Source organism: Palaemon carinicauda, chromosome 5 (genome assembly GCF_036898095.1).
Source record: "Palaemon carinicauda isolate YSFRI2023 chromosome 5, ASM3689809v2, whole genome shotgun sequence".
In the NCBI taxonomy this organism is placed as follows: Eukaryota; Metazoa; Arthropoda; class Malacostraca; order Decapoda; family Palaemonidae; genus Palaemon; species Palaemon carinicauda.
The window spans coordinates 143897913-143911455 of NC_090729.1; the positions used below are offsets into that span (position 1 = coordinate 143897913).

Genomic DNA, 13543 nt, shown 5'->3' on the forward strand with positions numbered 1-13543 from the left:
CAATTTTGCACATTTTACTTGGAACATCTCTCTCTCTCTCTCTCTCTCTCTCTCTCTCTCTCTCTCTCTCTCTCTCTCTCTCTCTCTCTCTCTCTCTCTCTCTCTCTCTCTCTCTCTCTCTCTCTCTCTCTTTTTTTTCCTTTTGTGGATTGGAAAGAATGGATAGAAGAAAGTGCTTGTATATATACATATAAAAAAGAGAGTAATAGTAGCGCAGAAGATAAGAGACAGTTTGAAAAGCTTCAAGATTTGCTATTAGAACATAATATGCAACAAATAAACTACATTCCAACAAATAGGACAATGTCCTAGATTTAGTATTTGTGAATGAGGTGAATTATGTTGAAGAAATAATCGTGTATAACATGGGAATTTCAGACCACAATGTCATAGAATTAATAGTCCATTCCAAAGCAAGTGAACGCAGAGAAAAACAAAGCACAAAACGATGGGAAGGATATGGAAAATATAATTGTTCCAACACGGAGTACTTACCTCGAACTACTTTCTTAGGAGTATCTGGGATTTTCCTCCCAACCAACCAGAATTTTGTGTAGTTTCCCCCATCTCCGTTTTCTATAATGGGTCCCTCTGTGGCGGATGGATACTCGCCCTGAGGCGACCCGGGACAGCGTGCGAGAGCATGGAGCTAGGTCTTGGTCATCAGTAAGCTTCTGGTCGCGGCGTAGTTCACATCTCGCCGCTCTCTCAAATCCCGTGCGACCCTTTGTGTCCCCATGTGGTTACCGTGTGTTTACCAATTCCCTTTTACCCTTTCATCCACCTCCTTTCCCAGTGTTCTTGTGTTGCCTGGTGCTTTTGTGCTTCCGTATGGATTCCCAACGCCGTTGCCCCGGGCCTAAGGCCGGTAAATTGTGTGGTGCGTTCCTGTCGAAGCCGGAGGTAGACCCGCATACCCTGTGCTCCTCGTGCAGGGGTAGCGTGTGTTCCCGTCCGCCACGTGTCCGGAGATCCAGTGGGCCTTGTACGCGACTAAGAAGAAAAAGGTGCTGAAGAGGTCGCCTAAGAAGGTGGGCGCCACATCGCCCTTGGCTTCACCTACCGCTCCATCGGAGAGAGGTTCCACGTCACCTTCCCCTACCCAGAGTAGGGGACGAGGTAAGTACGTTGCGGGGAAGCAGCCCATTGCTGCTCCCCATGAGTCCGATGTAACTGATGTGGGGGCTGTTGTTGATTCGCAGGCATGTGGGGGGCCTGCTGGGGGGGGGCGGGAGTGTGCTCGGGAGACGAGGTTCTGGTGCCTGCAGGACCCGTCTCGACCGAAGATCCGGTGTGGGGGAAGACAGGATCGACTCCTTCCCCCGCATTGTGGCAGTGCATTTCAGGTACTTCAGCGCCCGGGGGAGAAGTAGACAAGGAGAGGCAGCCTACAGGTTCGTCGGACCTCAACTCCATTGTTTGGACGGCGCCTAGGACGCCCCTCAGGTCGCCGATGCGCCAAGAGGAGGAGTTCGACGGCTGGTTCGCGTCTAGGAAGGCGTTACGGACTCCCCCGGCGCCGTCGTCGATGCTTCCCGCCCGACTCTATGCAGCCGTTCACGCTGGTGAAGCAGCACGAAGACCCTACATCCTCGGAGGAGGACTCGGTGAGCTCTTCCGTCTCCTCATCTTCCTCCTCATCATCATTGTCAGACTCGTCCTCTTCGGAAGACTCCGATCCCCGTGAGGCGAGAAGGAAACGAAAAAGGTCCCGCAGGAGGAGATCTCGCTCCCCGCACAGCCCTGTCTATGTAACGCTCAAAGACCTCCAGGAAGAGGAGCAAGAAAGGGCGCTCGTCCAGGGACAAGTGGATTCGAGTGACGGTTCCCCGTAGCGAGCTGATCAGGGCAGCTGCCGCTCCAGTATCATCCGCGTTGCCCGCTAGAGCCGCTCCTTCGCCCTTACCACACGAGTCGTCCGCTCGGTCCGCCGAAGCCGCCGACATACGTCGACTTCGCCATACCTTTACCTGCGAAGTCACCGGCTCCACCCTCCCAGTGGAGAGAGCCGTTGCTTCGGCCCGGTAACATGGCCCCCATCCCCAGTCCTACGACAGCTCTGTCCAAGCGCCCTGGCCAACCAGCGGCTCACCATGGACTCCTGGTCCCATGGAGCTCCCTGAAATGGGGTAGACCCATGACGGCTGCCTCCGTCCCGGCGGATCCACCCGTGTTAGAGGTATCCGCGCCATTGGATCGGCGAGAGAGAGATGACCTAGCCTCCCACGTGGCCCCATCCGTGATCGGCGATGCACTCGACATGGAGGATCAAGTGGTGGAAGGCCTGATGGACGGTGGGGAGTGCTCAGCAGACAAAATTTTTTCCTATAGGAAAGTGCTGGCCCTTATCAGACGACACCACAGACTGGACGACCCGAAACCTTCGACAGAGCAAGCCTGGCTCTTGGATCTGGGAAGGATGGTCGACAACCCTGTCCAACAAAAGCCATTGCTAACCCTTCCGTTGGCCCCAGACGTTAAGTTGGGGATAGACCACGTGGACAGGTACGTCGCGGGTCAAGTAAACTCTCTCAGGGCCCAAGGGTCCTTCAAGCTGCTGCTGGGGTTAAGGACCCAGAAGAGATTTTACGTCCCTGATGGGTGGCACTCGGGGCCCCGCGCAGTCGAAGAGGTGATAGCCACTCTCAACCAGGGCAGTGCGGAAGACAGAGCTTCCTCTGCCCCAGTTTGCTTTTCTCCAGCCGAGGCTTTGATGATGGAGGACACGGCCCAGGATATAGTGAACTTCACGTCGTCGTTAGACTGGTGGGCTTGCACCTTAGTGGGTTTTCAACTGTCCCATGACGTGGCAGTACCTTAAAACCAGACGCTACTCCAGGAACTGATCCGCTCAGGTGGGAAGGCAGTGAAGTGCCTCACCTTCCAGTCCCTCACACAGACGGCCAACTGGATCTTACGGAGGAGAGACACTGTCCTCAATAAGTTGGTCCGTAGGCTCCCCGAGAGGGAAGCTAAGTGCCTGAGGAACTCCCCATTGTGGGGTGACTCCGTCTTCCCCCTGAAGGCAGTGGAGGAAGCTATGGAGAGGGTACGGAAGCTCAAGGAGAAAGGAGATTCCAGGCCCCCTGCAGCAAGACGTCCCACTCACAGAAGAGCTGTGCCGGACGGTCCCCACACTTCTGCAGCACAACCTAGACAAGACTCTCCTTCGTCGTCCTGGGGTCAAGCGTCGCAGCCCCCCCCCCCCCCCCCCCGTAGGGGAAGTACTACTCCGCAGGCCTCCTTTACGCCAAATTGCTCTAGCTCCAGGAGAGGCTGTTCTAGCCGCGCCTCCAGGAGAAGGTAGGGGGATGCCTCAAACGTTCTTGGCAAGCATGGCGGGACAACGGGGCGGACCCATGGTCCGTGGCAGTCCTGAGGGACGGGTACAGAGTTCCCTTCCTGGCGGGCCCGCCCCCTCTGATCCCTGACCAACGTGGAGAGTGGTTGGCTCCCAAGGACCCCTTGAAGAAGGCAGCTTTACAAGAGGAGGTGTCAGCCATGCTGAGCAAAGGAGCATTAGAACTAGTCAAGGACCCATCCCCGGGGTTCTACAGCAGGCTCTTCCTGGTGGAGAAGGCGACAGGGGTTTGGAGGCCGGTCATAGACCTCTCGGCCCTCAACAAGTTCTTAAGCAAGACCGACTTCAAGATGGACACTCCGAAGTCGGTGATGGCAGCCTTGAGGGAAGGGGACTTAATGATGTCGCTGGACCTCAAGGACGCATACTTTCAGATCCCTGTCCACCCCTCCAACAGGAAGTTCCTAAAGGTGAAGTGGGGTTCCCAGTCGTTGCAGTTCAGAACCTTATGCTTCGGGCTGTCGACAGCTCCGCAGGTCTTCATGAGAGTCTTCACAACAGTGTCAGTCTGGGCTCATGAGCAGGGGATCCACCTGATCCGATACCTAGACAACTGGTTGCTGCTTTCAGCCTCAGAGGAAGCACTGAAGGAGCAAGGCGCAAAGCTTCTACGGTTCTGCAAAGACTTTGGGATCACCATCAACATGGAAAAGTCACAGTTGATCCCCTCCACCAGGATGACTTACCTGGGGATGGTCCTGGACTCCAAGTGGGGGAGAGCCTTCCCCTCCACAGAGAGGCTCGAAAACCTGGACCGGATAATCCTCCCCTTCCTATCGGACTTCCCAAGGAGAGACAAGGACTGGCAGAGGCTAGTGGGCCACCTGGTATCTTTAGAGAAGCTAGTCCCTCGGGGGAGACTCAAGCTAAGGGCGGTTCAATGGAACCTGAAAGAACTCTGGTCCGCGGGGGAGTCCCCGCACAAGATAGTCACCGTTTCCCCGGAGACGAAGGAGACCCTGAAGTGGTGGTCCAACAGGGCGAACACCCTCAAAGGGATGCCATTCGCGACTGCCCCTCCAGAGATGTTGCTCTTCACAGACGCTTCGAAGGAGGGGTGGGGAGCCCATCTCCTCGACGAATCAGCAAAGGGAAAGTGGTCTCCCGAAGAGAGGAACTTGAATATAAACGTCCTAGAACTGATGGCGGTTCAGAGAGCTTGCTTAGAATTCGCCCACCTTCTCTGGGGGAACACGGTGGCACTCATATGCGACAACGTGAAGAAGCAAGGAGGGCTAAAATCGAAATCGAGGGAGTTGTGCGACCTCACATCAAAGATCCTGGAATGGGTCGAAAGGGAACACTTTAAGCTCACAGTCAGGTTCATTCCAGGGAAAAGGAACGTCCTAGCCGACAGCCTCAGCACGGTGGGTCAAGTAGTAGGATCAAAGTGGTCCCTACACCCGGAAGTGGCCCAGACAATCATCCTGAAGTGGGGGTCGCCGGTGATGGACCTGTTCGCCACAAAGCTCAACGCCCAGCTCCCCGTGTTCTGTTCTCCAGTGCCAGACCCAGCAGCAGCGTTCGAGGACGCCTTCCAGCACACGTGGGACGGTCTCGACGTTTACGCCTTCCTTCCCTTCGGGACCCTCAGACAAGTCCTCAACAGAGTCAGACGTACAAAAAACCTGCAGATGACTTTGGTAGCACCCTGGTGGCCAGAGAGAGAGTGGTTCGCGGACCTAAAGGAGCTAGCGGTCCTTCCACTGTGGCCGCTTCTGGACAGAGAAGACCACCTTCGTCAACCCCACTTCGAGAAGTTTCACGAAAACCCTCGGTCCCTCCGCCTACACGCGTGGAGGTTATCGAGCGTCTCCTGAAGAAGGAGGGATACTCGTCTAAGACCGCCGCGAGGATGACTGGATATCTGAGGAAATCCTCAGTATTGGTTTACCAAGCTAAGTGGGCCGCATTGACGAAGTGGTGCGCCTCCCAGAACCTCAGGCCGTTGGATGCTTCTATTCAGAAGGTAGCGGACTTCCTAGTTCACCTGAGAGAAGACCGAGGAGTATCTATCCCGGCCATCAAAGGTGTCCGAGCCGCATTAGGTCAGGTCTTTCTCCTCAAGGGACTCGATCTAGGAGCTTTCCGGCAGGTCTCGATGCTCATTACGAGCTTCGAACAATTGTGTTCTCCACGGTCCTCTAGAGTTCTGCAATGGGACGTAGCCAGAGTCCTTAAGGCCCTTCGAACCCCTCAGGAACATACATGTCAAAGACCTTACCCTTAAGACAGTCTTCCTCCTCGTCTTGGCCTCCGCTAAACGAGTTAGTGAGCTCCACGGGTTGTCGTACGAGGTTTCGCACTCGAAGGAGTGGAAGGACTTAAGTTTCAAGTTTTTGCCTGACTTCGTAACCAAAACGCAGAATCCTGCTTCCTGGGATCCCAGATTCGAGGGTTTTTCGGTCCCAGCAATTCCGCGTTCAGACAATCCGGGAGATTTATTGTTGTGCCCAGTCAGGGCAGTTAGGAAATACCTGGAAAGGACAGCCAGACTCCGCCCTGGGATAAGAGCCTGTTTGTCTCCTCGGGCCGGTAAAGAAGGCAGTGTCCAGGAACACCATCTCCTTCTGGTTGCGACAAATCATAAAGAAAGCCTATGACAGTGACGGATCCACGGTGACGGGCAAGCCGCGCCCCCATGACATTAGAGGTCTGAGCACATCATTATCCTTTGATAAGAACATGGCGGTGGGCCAGATTCTGAAAGCGGGTACATGGTCCAGACAGTCCACTCTTACGGCCCACCACCTGAAGGACTGTACAAAGAAGTCTCTGGACTCCTTCTCCATCGGCCCAGTCATTTCCGTGCTCCAACAGGTTTAAGGTTGAAGCCCCGGTGAAGCCCGTGGGAAGTAATTCCAAGCGACACAAGTTCCTTCCTTACTATCCCCCTTGTTCCTGCTTCCCCTCTATTCCCTTTCCCTTTCCTCCGCCCATGTGAGAATCGTTCATTGGAGATGCCCATTTCCGGAGAATTTCACAGAGGTGAGTTACATAGACACTAGAAAATTTTTGCATAGTTCTCCCCGAGTCGCCTATCCCATTTTATTGTCAGCAGAACTTAGCCTCCTATCTAGGTTCAATCAATTAATATCCAGCAGGTCTTCCAGCCTGTAAGTCCACCCCCACCTCCTAAGGTGTAAGTCTCCTAAGAAAGTAGTTCAAGGTAAGTACAGTGAACCCTCGTTTATCGCGGTAGATAGGTTCCAGTCGCGGCCGCGATAGGTGAAAATCCGCGAAGTAGTGACACCATATTTACCTATTTATTCAACATGTATATTCAGACTTTTAAAACCTTCCCTTGTACGTAGTACTGTTAACAAACTACCCTTTAATGTACAGAACATTTAATGCATGTACTACAGTACCCTAAACTAAAACAGGCACAAATAGTAAAGGTGATTTTATATCATGCATTTCCTAAACATGCTAAAAAGCACGATAAAAAATGGCAACCAATGTTTTGTTTACATTTATCTCTGATCATAATGTAGAAACAAACTGGAGGTAGAGCTTTGCTTATTACCCAGACATATTTCCCATACTTTTCCCTTAGAACTACATCACATCTTCCTACTTTAGATATATAGATATATATATATATATATATATATATATATATATATATATATATATATATATATATATATATGTGTGTGTGTGTATATATATATATATATTTATATGTATACACATATACATACCTACATATATACATAAATACATGCATACATATATATATATATATATATATATATATATATATATATATATTACTGTATATATATGGGTTATGGAAAAAATCCGCGAAGTGGTGAATCCGCGATGGTCGAACCGCGAAGTAGCGAGGGTTCACTGTACTCCGTGTTGGAACAAATCACAAATTTTAAGTAATTTGTATTTTTCCTAACAGTACTTACCTCAAACTACTTTTGGGTTATTGCCCGCCCATCCTTCCCCGAGTGTCTTACAGGAGTTCGTTACCATAATTATCAAAAGTTTACTGATGACCGAGACCTAGCTCCATGCTCTCGCACGCTGACCCAGGTCGCCTCAGGGTGAGTATCCATCCGCCACAGAGGAACCCACTATAGAAAACGGATATAGGGGAAACTACACAAAATTCTGGTCGGTTGGGAGGAGAATCCCAGATACTCCTAAAAAAGTAGTTCAAGGTAAGTACTGTTAGGAAAAATACAAATTACTTAAAATTTAAGATTTTTTCTATGGTAAGAATATACTGTAAAATGGTCCGAAATAAATGAAGAATTGAACAAAGACTGGAAAATTTTTTTAGTAAGTTATAATATGCAGGTAAATACGGATATATTATACAAAATACTGGAGAAAGTTGTTGAAAAATATGTACTGAAAAAAGAAAATAAACATCAGACATGCATACCAAGAGACAGAAGGATCTTATTTCAGAAAAATTAGAAAGTGGAAGAAAAACCTTGCAATAGAAAAAAATGTATGGAAAATGATGGAAATAAAAAGTAAGATAGAAAATGCAGAAAAAAAGATTATGTGATCGAAAGAAAATGAAAAAAACGGACTTAAAAGAAAGGACACTTCAAAATATCAAGAAAAACCCCAAAGTACTTTACTCCTATGCAAAAAAAGATGAATAAAGTGGGATTAGAAATAGGCCCTCTAAGAATTGGAGGATGGTTAACGAATAAAAAAAAGGAAATATGCAACATATTAGCAGAAAAATATAAGAGTGAATTCATGCCAAGAATTGCGAATGAGAATAATGAAACAGAAATGAGAGAAGAAAACGGTGAATATCTAATGGATATAGATATTAATGAAGCAGATATTGTGCAGGCTGTAAGCGAAATTAAAAATGGATCAGCGGCCGGGCCAGATAGAGTTCTGGCGATTTTGTTAAAAAAACTGCACACACTATCGCGAAGCCGCTTGCAGTACAGTGGAACCTCTACACACGAACGTTACAGTATCTACATCCAAATTTTCCAACACCTGAAGTAAAATTCGAGCAATTTTTCGACTCTACACCCGAATTTTATTTCGACACACGAAGTAAGTAATTTTCGTCGAACCGGTTGTATCCAAATTATTCGACACGCGAAGTACAATTCGAACACGTTCCTACTCTACACCCGAAGTAAACAATACAGTACCCGTACGCGTAGATGGTACTCATAGCGCCGGATGTATTTTTTATTTCCGTCGATAGAAGGCAGCACTTCGACCTCGGAGGGACCCTCAATTAGCGTGGTTTGGGTCATTCCTCTGTTCTCGTCGGCTTCGTGTGGTTGTGCCCTGTGCGTTCTGCTATTAACTGTATTTTAATCGTGATTTTTTACGTTCATCCTTTACGGTTTTTTACGTAAATCATGGGTCCTAAAAGGCTTAGTTTCGCAAGTGGTAGTGGTGAGAAAAGGAAGAAGGAAATGCTTTCTTTAGAAGTAAAGTGAGTGAACTTGCAGAAGAATATGGCCGAAATATGTCGACGATCTCGACAATCTTGAAACAGAAAGAAGCCATTAAAGCAGTGAAAACTTCTAAGGGGATCACCATCATTTCAAAATGTCGTAGCCCTGTCATAGAAGAGATGGAACGACTTCTGCTAATCTGGATCAAGGACAGAGAGATTGTTGGCGACACCATCACCGAAACTATCATCTGCGAGAAGGTGCACGCCATCTTCACTGACTTGAAGGAGGCGAGCTCTGGGGGTGATGCTGAGGAGAGTTCAACCGAACATCCCTCAGACGATTTCAAGGCATCTCGTGGCTGGCTTGAAGAATTTAAGAAACGGTCCGGATTCATTCAGTTGTTCGCCACGGAGAGGCTGCTAGTGCAGACACAAAGGCTGCAGCTGACTTTGTGAAGAGCTTTGAAAGGACCGTGCAGGAAGAAGGCTACACAGAGCAGCAGGTGTTCAATTGTGATGAAACCGGGCTGTTTTGGAAGAAGATGCCCAGTCGAACCTACATCACTGCCGAAGAGAAGAAATTGCCTGGGCATAAGCCAATGAAGGATCTGTTGACTCTTGCCCTATGTGCCAATGCTAGCGGGGACTTTTAAAGTCAAGCCCTTACTGGTTTACCATTCGGAGAACCCTAGGGCCTTTAAGGCACAGAATATGGATAAGGACCAGCTTCATGTTTTCTGGCGATCCAACTCGAAGGCCTGGGTCACTAGGCAGTTCTTTGTCCAATGGGTTAACCAAGTTTTTGGTCCTTCTGTGAAGAAGTATCTTTATGAGCAGAAATTGCCTTTAAAGTGCCTGCTATGCCTTGACAATGCACCCGCTCACCCCCCCCCCCCCCCCCCCCCCCCCGGACTCGAAGATTATATGTTCGACGAATTCAAGTTCATAATGGTGCTGTATCTTCCACCGAATACCACCTCTATCCTCCAGCCCATGGACCAGCAAGTCATCTCGAACTTAAAGAAGCTCTACACCAAGCACCTATTCAAGCAGTGCTTTAATGTCACGCAAAGCACAAACTTAACTTTGTGTGAATTTTGGAAAAGCCACTTTAACATCGTGCACTGCTTGAAGATCATAGATCAGGCTTGGGTGGGATTAACTCGACGAACCCTCAATTCTGCCTGGAAGAAGCTGTGGCCTGATGCAGTTTCTCCCCGAGATTTCGAGGGTTTTGACCCCGAACCTGATCCTGTGGTGGGTGCAGCGGAAGACGTAGAGGAAATCGTCTCCCTTGGCAAGTCCATGGGTCTGGAGGTCGATGCAGATGACATCACGGAACTCGTCGCCGAACATCACGACGAACTTACTACAGAGGAGCTCAAGGAACTCCATGCTATGTCTGAGCACATGAGTGATGACGAGGAAGGGATCGAGGAGGTAGAACATGTGTTAGGTTCAGCGCAAATAAAAGAGGTGTTAGGAAAATATCAAGACGTGGTCGACTTCATCGACAAATACCATCCAAAAAAATTGCAGGTTTGTCGTGTAGTTGCGCAGTTCGATGATGTTTGCCTAACTCATTTTTGAAACATTCTTAAAAGCCGTACCAAGCAACTTTCTATCGATAGCTTCTTTTAAGAAAACTACGAAGCGAACTCGTGATGAAGAGGAAGGAAGTGGTTCAAAGAAAACGGCAAAGAGTGAAGAGAAAGAAATTCAATAAATTTTAAGTGTAGAGAGTGAAAGTGATTAAAATTAATCATCAAAAAGAAAAAAAGAAAATGTAAAAAACCATATGATATATAAAAATAAAAAAGAAATAGATAAGCTAAGTTAGGTTAAAGTTCACTTAGTGTAAGTTAGAATAAGTTACGGTAGTGTACGTTTATCGTAGTCACCCTCTCTACCTCCTCACCGCCCGTCCGTCTCCTCTCTGCGTAGCAAGACCGACACCTGCGCTGGACTTTCTAAGGTAAAGTGATGCTAAAAACCCGTTTCTTATTTATTATTCCTTTATAATTATTCTTTTTTACATGTCTATTATCTAATTTAGAGTGCATATTGTCATGTGTAATTATGTGTAGTAATTTATTAAGGAGTTATCATAGGTTTTTGGGCTCAACCAAGGATTAATCCTATTTCAATGTATTCTTATGGGAAAATTCGTTTCTACATCCGAACATTTTCTACACCCGAAGTCGGTTGTGGAACGGATTAAATTCGTATGTAGAGGTACCACTGTACTGCTAAGACAAAGTGTAGATTTGAGCGAGATATATGTTAAACCTAAATTAGCATATATAACCCCTATTTTCAAAAGTGGATCAAGACTACTGGCAAGCAATTATAGACCAGTTAGTCTAACATCACATATTATGAAAATGTATGCAAGGATAATAAAAAAGAAAATAATGAATCATTTGGTTAAAAATAATTTGTTTAATGTAGGTCAACACGGTTTTGTACCCGGAAAAAGTACACATACCCAACTGATAGCACACTATGAAAACATATATAAAAATATGATAAATGAAAAAGACACAGATGTGGTATATTTAGATTTTGCAAAAGCCTTTGACAAGGTAGAACATAATATATTAAAGAAAAAAATGAGAAAGCATAAAATTAAGGGAAAGATAGGAAAATGCATAAAAGAATTACTACAAAACAGAAAACAGATAGTGGTTGCAAATGACGAGAAATCAAATGAAGCTCGGGTAATATCTGGCGTGTCACAGGGTACGGTATTAGCTGCATTGCTGTTTGTTATTATGATCTCATACATAGACTGTAATGTTAAAGACTCTGTAGTGAGGAGTTTCGCCGATGACACAAGAATAAGTTGAGAAATTACTTGTGATGAAGATAGGAACTCATTACAAGGAGATCTAAACAAAATATATGAATAGGCGGAGATAAATAGGATGGTATTTAAATCCGATAAGTTCGAATCAATAAATTATGGAAACAGAGAAAGAATGGTACTGTATATGCGTACAGGGGACCTAATAACGAGACAATCACAAACAAGGAAGCAATTAAAGACCTTGGTGTAATGTTGAACATTAATATGTTATGCAACGACCAAATAGCAACACTGTTGGCTAAATGTAAAGCAAAAATGGGAGTGCTATTCAGACACTTTAAAACAAGAAAAGCTGAACACATGATTATGCTGTACAAAACTTATGTACATAGTACACTCGAATACATTTGTGATATGGTAGCCACACTACCAAAAGGATATTGCACGAATAGAGAGTGTACAAAGGTCCTTTACTGCTAGAATAGAAGAAGTTAAGGACCTTGACTACTGGGAAAGACTGCAATTTTTAAAATTATACAGTCTAGAAAGGAGAAGAGAACGCTACATGATAATACAAGCATGGAAACAAATCGAAGGAATTACTGAAAACATCATGGAGCTAAAAACTATATCAGGAAAACTAAGGAAGGCACACAGGACATCAATAATGCAGCGACTATTTAATGCGCTGCCAGCTTATCTAAGAAACATATCAGGAGTGAGCATAGATGTGTTTAAGAATAAGCTCGATAAACACATAAGATGCATCCCAGACCATCCAAAACTGGAAGATGGAAAATACACCGGAAGAAGCATAAGCAACTCTGGTGGATATACGAAGTGCCTCACACTGAGGGACCTGGGAGAACCTAAACATATATTAAGGCTCTCTCTCTCTCTCTATCTCTTGTATGTGTATCAAAAAGGAAAATAGGCAACCATTACACTACAGTATATCAAATAATTTCATAATGATGATAAAATCAATTACTATAGGATATCAATTCTTTATCATACATGCAATATCATCATAACATTCAATTTCAATTAAACTCCAAACAGTCTGTAGCAAGCATTTCAATCTCATTTATCAAATAGAAATACAGCAACTAGCATAGACATTTGGAAGTTTTTCTTTAGATTTCAGTAAAATTAATGTTTTAAAACAGAAACATTATGGTTTTGTAACCTATTGTTAATAGTTTTCTGCCATACTGTCCTATAAATAGTTGCATATTAAACAGAGGAGAAATATATATCTTACTCTCTCACCATTTTGAAAACATGTAGCCTATCATAGGTAGCTTATCTACAGTATTAAAATTGCAGCTGAGATTATTCACCACCACAATTAGAAAAACATTTTATAGCAGCTTTTCATTGCATGATAAATGGTAATTTTCAAAGTTTGAAGTATGAACAAAATTATATATTTTTTTTCTATGTGGTGTTTATGATGATCTTTAAAGACAATGGATTGCCATTACATTACAATGCAAAGTTTCTTAGAATGATATGCATTATAATATAATAAAAACAATGTATAGTATTGTACAGTAATACCCCTCTATGCCGGTCTGACATCTCAATTCCTACTTTGTCATTTATTCTTAAATATTAGATACCAAAATGAAATCCATGTAACAACATTTTACATGACCTCACAGCATTCTCTCTCTCACACAATAACAATAAAAAATAGATAAAAAACAAAATCTAATAAAAGTCTTATTTATACAATTAGTAAATACAGTACTGTATAGACATTCAATATGAAAATATTTAAAGTTTACAAAGTATTCACAAAAATATGATAATGTTTACAAAGTATTCACAAAAATATGATAATGTATAAAGAAAAACACGGTGTGTCTGGCAACATTGCTTCAAGCCTTCTTGAAGGCATACAATACTTTTAACATGACTGAAGCTCTGTTGACTTTGTTACAGTTACAGTACTTCTAAA

At 45.3% G+C, this 13543-nt stretch overlaps 1 protein-coding gene across 1 annotated transcript in view; it reads left to right on the plus strand.

The window, feature by feature from the left end:
* The window catches only part of LOC137641528 (uncharacterized), a 154573-nt gene that overhangs the window by 72395 nt on the left and 68635 nt on the right, over window positions 1-13543 (plus strand). The gene's annotated exons all lie outside the window — the stretch shown is intronic.